The following is an 8,279-nucleotide window of genomic DNA, read 5'->3' as shown; positions in this document are numbered from 1 at the left end:
GTTTATTTTTGCTCTTGATTCCCTTGCTTTTGGGGATGTGTCAAGTAAGAAGTTGCTGCGGTGGAGGTCAAGGAGGTTGTTTCCTGCTTTCTCCTCTAGGGTGTTGATAGTTTCCTGTCTCATGTTTAGGTCTTTTATCCATTTTGAGTTTATTTTTGTGCTGGCATTTAAATAAAACTTGTGTGTGGGGGGGGATGAAAGGAAACTTAGGATTTAGAAATCACCATTTTTTCTCAAGTGCTAGGCTCTTGGAATGGAAAGCCTAGTTTTCAGGACTAGTGCTTCATGTCTGTTCCTTTTGAAAGTTTATTTTGAAAGTCAAAGCTCAACAATGGTGTGTGTGTTTCTACTGATTTTTTCCCCAAGGAAAGCATATACAGAAAATTGTTGACATTATTTGACCAATGGGCTTAAGTTATCAATAAGTATAAAGTTACAAAACTTATACAGCTTACTCACAAGTTATTATCATACCAATATATAGATACCATGACCCATGTATAGATATATTTGTCTGCTCAGCCTACGACAATAAAGTACCACAGACTGAGTAGCTTAAACAACAAAAATTTATGTTCTCATAATTCTGGAAGCTAGAAGTCCAAGATCAAGGTGCCATCATGGTTCCTCTGATAAGGCCCCTCTCTCTGGCTTGTAGAAGTCCACTACCTGCTTCTGTTCTCACATAGCCTTTTCTTTGTGCATCCACAGAGAGATAGAGGGAGCCCTCTGGTGTCTCTTCCTTTTCCTCGTTTCCTCAATTAACCTTTATTAATTCCTTAGTGTCCCTATTTCCAAATACAGTCACATGGAGGGTTAGAGCCTCAATATATGCATTTTGGGGGGGACATAATTCAATCCATACAGTGAGCAATAAATTGCTTAAATTAATTGTTCCCAAATAATTTGTGAGGAATCAATCATTCTTATCTTTCTTCTAAAGAGGAAAACTTCTAACCCAGTGCAGTGATTTAAGGAAACCTGGAGGTGTCCCTAGCATGCTTTTTACAAATGGCTTAGCAGGTTCCTCCCATGCAAGGATTCAAAGTCATTAGGAAAAGAAGCAGGAGAGGAGATTAAAGAAGAAGGAAGTAGTTCAGCTCCTCTCTGAGTCCTAGCCTGAATGGAGAAAGAAGTTCCTTCTGAATGAATAATAATGCAAGTGACAGTGAGAGTATAAAAGTTAGACTTAAGGCTAAGCTATTTTACTAACAGAAGGGTACGAAATGATAATTATGCAACTGATAAGAGGTGTTAATACTACAATGACAATCATATTGCAGTAATATAAGTGTATCAGTTCAACAACATGTTGCACACCTTCAATGTACACAATGTGATATGTCAAATATATTTCAAATTAAAAAATAAGTAAAACACATGAATTTTAAAAAACTAGCCAAGAGGCTTCAAAATAGAATGACTTTTAAAAATATTTTATTTTTTCCCCCAAAAGTATCTAGTCATAATTTGACATAACACATCCCATGTGCCAAATCTGGCCCATTTCATGTTTTTGCATGACCTGCAATATAAGCAATGATTTTTATATTTTTAAAGTGTTGAAAAAAAATCAAAAGAAGAATAATATTTGTGACATGTGAAAATTATCTAAAATTCAAATTGTAGTGTTCACAAATAAAGTTTTATTGGAACACAGCCACATTCAGACATTGATGTATTATCTATGGCAGGGCTGAATAGTTGTCACAGAGACTGAATGGCCTCATGAAGCCTGAAGTGTTTACTTTGTGATCCTTAATGGAACTGTTTGGTGACCTTTGGTCTAACCAGTTCAGGCTAATAATGCAGCCTTACCCCCCTGAATCATCCAGGGACTCTGCTGAGAGCAGCATCACCAACATCAACACAGGGCCAAAGCTTGCTCTGGGCCTCAGGTTGTCTAGCTGGCCAGAGGTGTGAATGTGACACAGTTACTTATATTTATCCGTTGCCGTGAATTTTGCTGATTTGTCTCTCCAAACTGCAAAACACAGAGATGAAGGTAGTCTATAGCCAGGAGGCCATGTGCTCAGTCAAAACTCTATTTCTAATAGAAGATGAAACGAAACCTCAGCTCTTTACATTGGCTATCTAGTGCATCTTTATTCTCAATTCTGACCCTGACCTTCTATCGCCATACATTGAGTTTTTATTCCAACAATGGATGGGATAAAAAGAGACAAATAATTTAAAATACAAAAATGTGTTTTAGTTGTTTATTTCTAAACATTATGCTGTCTTACTTTAAACCACTCTTTTGATGTAATCTGAGAAAAATATTCTTATAACCTGCATTCAGAAGCTTAAGAAACTAATTCTAAAAATGACATTTTCTTTGTTTGGATACTGTTAACTGATACTTAAAGGGTTTTCATCAATCCAGGACTTTATTCCCTACCACAGTTACTTCCATGCAACTCTTTAATATGTGTTTCACTCTGTAGAAAGACACACAAAGATTATTAAAGCAAAACTATTTTAATGAGTTTATGCTTCCACAGGATTATGTAGGATAAGAACTGACTTCATTGTCTTATTCCACCTCCAAGTCTGGCTTTAGGTGATACTGGACTGGAAATATTAATAATCTTATTTTTTCTTGATAATTCTCATTAGTTATGCATTAGTCAAACATGTTTAATTTGACTTAATAAAGACACTAAATAGAACAGTACATCAGAGAGTTGCATTTCCTTGTTACTGATCCATATAAAACCAAAATAAATCAGAGCACATCTACCACTAAAATAAACCCTATACAGGGTAAGTCAGGGTTAAATTATTATTAATTTATATTTTATATTTCCTAGATTTGTCTAGAAAAAGATTAATCGTCTTCCTGCAGGGCTAGGAACTATTTCCCTTCTTCCCTTCTAGGTTCTTTGCCTGGACTAATAACATATAAAAGAAAGATTAACATGAGAAAAGGAGTTTAATTTTGCACATGTGGGTGCCCCATAAAAAAATATAACAAAGATGTGACCAAAGCAGGCAGCTTTTACATCTTTTAAATAAAGAAACAATAAATTCATAAAGAATTGACAAGACAACAGAATTTGGGCTTGAGGGAGTAAATCAGTGAAGAAGTAATGAGATTTGTTTACAGGCTTCTCCACCTCAAATTCCCTATCTTTGGTGAGAAGAATGCCTCTCCCTCTCTGGTATGGGGAAGGTACCTTTCACATGGGAGATTTATTTCCTGCGTTCAAGGGTATGAGGAGGGTCACAGTGTTCTTATACCTACTGTGTCTCAAGTGACTTTAACTCAAAATAATCAGTAAGCCAAAGGCATATTTTGGGGGGCCATTTTTTGCTGGCTTTTATTGTTCTACATAAATATTACCTTCAGCTACTTTGTGACTCTTGCTTCTCTCATCTTGTATAAGAATCTGGGACTCATATCCTTCAATGTATAAAGCTGAGCATCAACATGGGTGTTTTTGCAGCAACTAAGGATTGATATCCAGTAACTCTCTTGCAAGGGAAAAAGGAACAATATTGTTAATTATTTTAAATGCAGTATTCCAAAATATGCTTCTCTGTGATAAAGATTATCTGAAACAACAAAACGTAGAAAATAGAAATAACAGAACTATTAAATGTTAACACAAAGAGCTGTTTTAGAAATTGTTTACTCTGAGATTTGGCAAAGTGCAGCTTGCAGGTGAATTCCAGCCTTGACCATTTGTTTGCAGATTATCTGTGGCTGCTTTTTCAGTAACAACAGAGTTGAGTAGTAGCACCTAAGATGAAGACTGTATGATCTCTAAAGCTGAAAATATTTACTACTTAGATCTTTGCAGGCAATGTTTGACAGCCACTAATCAGGTCCAGCTCCTCTCATTGTGTGGCTGCTGAGTTCAGGAGAGGTTAAGAGTACAAAAAAAGCAGCATATCTCACATCTCTTATCTCACAGGCAAGAGCCTCAAATAAAGATTAAGGTGAAACTCCTCTCCTATTAATTCAATAACAGTCTAAATTCTTGTCTGCTCAGACCAATTACTCACTGCCCCTGAAAGTATATGTCTTACACTTTTATGATTATGCCACTATTCGTGATTTCCATCTATTAGAATGTCATTTCTCCCTTCCTTTCTGTCTAGAAAACTCCTACTTATTCTGTAAGGCCCAATTAAATGTCATCTCATCTCACTAGCTTCCCTTGATCTCCCTAAGCAGAAATAGGGGCTGTCATCTATATTCTTATAGCAATTTATGTGTATCATTTAAAAACTATAATGTGTCAAATTGACACACTCAAGAAGGAGTGAGTAATGTCACAGAACCGTACATGTATAAATGGTTAAGATGGGAAGTTTTATGTCATGTATATTTTCCACTATACCAAAAAGAGGAAAAAAGGAAAGAATGAGCCTTGTATGTACATTTTGGGACCCAGTTTTAGTAGCAAATATCATTAGTGTCTACCTTGTTCAGGATTTTTTTTCTGTAGCTGTTAACGCAATACCCAATGCTGAATATATGCTCATATATGTATGAATTATATATATATATATAGGGAGAGAGAGAGAGAGAGAGAGAGAGAATGTAAAATTTTTCTCTTCTGGCATTAACCACCATCCACTCTTTAGCAAGAATGAGCTTCTTAGGATATCTATTTGTGAAAGTTCACTCTCAATCTTTATCTTCCATCCATCCATGTTATCTCTCACCTTTACTTGCATCCGGTGCTAGACAGATCCCTTCTCTAAAGAATATCTATTGTGGTAGGAATGACTGGCTTCCTAGTTGAAGGAGTAGACAACAATCATAGACTTCTCAGTCTCTCTGTCAGATGTTGGCAGTTNAAAAAAAAACATTGATAGCTGCTCTGTAATTAGTTATCTAGACTCTATAATAAAGGAATATTTATTAAAAAAAAAAGAAGTTGGCAGTTCAGATTTAGAAGAAAGAGATGATTGTTTTAATTATAAGGTAAACTGCCTTGGTTATTTCTATCCTCATTGATAACAGTACAAGTTTGAACAAGAGCAAGAGTATAATTCTTCTGCATTTCTGTAAGTGCCTCCTACTGACTGGAAGGAATATTTGTTTGCCTTTACTATCGTATAAAAAATCTTATCACTGAGAATTCTGGATTCTGTTATTTCCTATGTTTTTCTTCAATATTATCTCCTGGGAGAATTAATAGACAAAAAGAAAGAAAGTAGAAGTTGCCTCTATGAGAATTCCTTGGTAAACTGTTTAATGCCTACCTTCAAAAGAGTTATTTATATGCACATGACAGTGGTTGTTTGTTTAAGGATATGCCTGCTCCTGTGGTTTTAAAGTATATGTCTGCTGGGACTCAGATTACTGACCTTTAAATCCTCACACATAACATAGGACCAGACACATAATAGTTAAACGTTGAAAATCTAATTATATAAAGGATAAAAGAAGTCAACTGCTTTAGACATTGGTCATAACTCAGAACATTTGCAGATTAAATTGCAGGCATCTAAACCAACTGGACAAATCACCAAATTATGTATTTAGGGACATAAATCAAAAGCATCCAAAGATGAATTGATGTAGACTAACAAACTTGTGAAACAAATACTAAACGTCAGTGTGATCAAAGAAATGTAAATGAACTTTCTTTTAATGTAAATACTGCTTCTGGGTTGAGGTAATATATTTTAATGTATATCTAGTTAGCATAAATTAGCCAAACTTAAAAAAAAATGCAATTTGACTAAATCTATCAAAATTCATCAAGCCAGTAATTTCATTTCTGAAAAATCTATTCTAAAGAAATAACATATAAAAAGCTTCATGGATAGTGTGTCTGGGAGGCTCAGTCAGCTGAGCGGCCAACTCTTGAGGTCAGATCAGGTCATGATCTCTCAGTCTCTTGCTGACAACACAGAGCCTGATTGAGCCACCCCTCTCCTTCTCACATGTGCGTGCACACACACACTCTTGATCTCAAAATAGATAAACATTTTAAAAAATAACTTCATACACAAGGTATTCAGCTTGGTGCTATTTATAATTAGAAATACTTGGGAGCCCATTAAATATAAAAATTGTCTCAATGGTTAAGTAAACTATGGTACCTTTACTTAATAAATTATTATAACCTATTAGATGCATGCTTATAAAGTGTTTAAAATAAGTTGGAATCAGGATAAAAAATGCAGAGAAAAAAGAAAATCAACCATCATTGTGATCACAAATATGTAACATAAGAAAGCAAGACACACAGAGCAGAAAGTACAAAAGAATGAAAAGAAAGACCGAAAACAGTGAAATAAATGTCCCCAAAACAATGAGTGGCTTTCTTTGGATTATTTAAATATTCTGTTTTTCCTTCCTTCTTTATTTGTTTCTAAATTTGTTCTAATAATCTTCTGTAGTATATTTATTGGGAAAAATATAATTTTTAAATGTTTATTTTTGAGAGAGACAGAGGATGAGCAGGGGAGGGACAGAGAGAGAGGAAGACACAGAACTCAAAGCAGGCTCCAGGCTCCAGGCTCTGTGCTGTCAGCATGGAGCCCAACGCAAGGCTTGAACCCACAAACTGTGAGATCATGGCCTGAACTAAAGTCAGACACCTAATCGACTGAACCACCCAGGAACCCCAAGGGAGAAACATAATTTTAAAAATATTTTCACAAAAATCCTCAACAAGATATTAGCCAACCGGATCCAACAATACATTTAAAAAAATTATTCACTACAACCAAGTGGGATTTATACCTGGGATGTACGGCTGGTTCAGTATCCACAAAACAATCAATGTGATTCATCACATCAATAAAAGAAAGGACAAGAACCACATGATCCTCTCAATAGATGCAGAGAAAGCACTTGACAAAACACAGCATCCTTTCTTGATAAAAACACTCAAAAAAGTAGGGATAGAAGGATCATACCTCAAGATCATAAAAGCCATGTATGAAAGACCCAATGCTAATATCATCCTCAATGGGGAAAAACTGAGACCTTTCCCCCTAGAGTCAGGAACAAGACAGGGGTGTCCACTATCACCAGTGTTATTCAACACAGTCTTAGCCTCAGCAATCAGACAACACGAAGAAATAAAGGGCATCCGATCAGCCAGGAGGTGGTCAAACTTTCATTTCTTGCAGATGACATGATACTCTATATGGAAAACCCAAAATATTCCATCAAAAAACTGCTAGAACTGATCCATGAATTCAGCAAAGTGTCAGGATATAAAATCAATGCACAGAAATCAGTTGCATTCCTATACATCAACAATGAAGCAACAGAAGGAGAAATCAAGGAATCGATCCCATTTACAATTGAACTGAAAACCATAAAATACTTGGGAATAAACCTAACCAAAGAGGTGAAAAATCTGTACACTGAAAACTATACAAAGCTTATGAAAGAAATTGAAGAAGACACAAAAAAGTGGAAAAATATTCCATTCTCCTTGATGGGAAAAACAAATATTTTCAAAATATCAATACTACCCAAAGCAATCTACATATTCAATGCAATCCCTATCAAAATAACATCAGCATTCTTCACAGAGCTAGAACAAACAATCCTTTTGTATGGAACCAGAAAAGACCCCAAAGAAGACCAAAGCAATCTTGAAAAAAAAAAAACCCAAAACCAGAAGCATCACAATTCTGGACTTCAGGCTGTAATACAAAGCTGTAATCATCAAGATAGTATGGGGCTGGCACAAAACTCAGATCAGTGGAACAGAATAGAAAACCCAGAAATGGACCCACAAACATATGGCCAACTAATCTTTGACAAAGCAGGAAAGAATATCCAATGGAAAAAAGACAGTCTCTTCAGCAAGTGGTGCTGGGAAGACTGAACAGCGACATGCAGAAAAATGAATCTGTACCACTTTTTTACACCATATGCAAAAATAAACTCAAAATTGATGAAAGACCTAAACATAAGACAGGAAGCCATCAAAATCCTAGAGCAGAAAGCAGGCAAAAACCTCTTCGACCCTGGCTGCAGCAACATCTTACTCAACACATCTCCAGAGGAAAGGGAAACAAAAGCAAACATGAACTATTGGGAGCTCATCAAAATAAAAAGCTTCTGCACAGCAAAGGAAACAATCAGCAAAACTAAAAGGCAACCAACAAATGGGAGAAGACAATTGCAAATGACATATCGGATAAAGGGTTAGTATCCAAAATCTGTAAAGAATTTATCAAAATCTATAAAGAACTTATCAAACACCCAAAAAACAAATAATACAGTGAAGAAATGGGTGAAAGACATCAATAGACACTTTTCCAAAGAAGACATCCAGATAGCCAACCAA

This window comes from Crocuta crocuta, unplaced genomic scaffold, assembly GCF_008692635.1.
Source record: "Crocuta crocuta isolate KB4526 unplaced genomic scaffold, BGI_CrCroc_1.0 scaffold140, whole genome shotgun sequence".
NCBI classification, from domain to species: domain Eukaryota; kingdom Metazoa; phylum Chordata; class Mammalia; order Carnivora; family Hyaenidae; genus Crocuta; species Crocuta crocuta.
The sequence above is the reverse complement of the archived record's forward strand: the minus strand, read 5'-3'. Positions refer to the sequence as shown.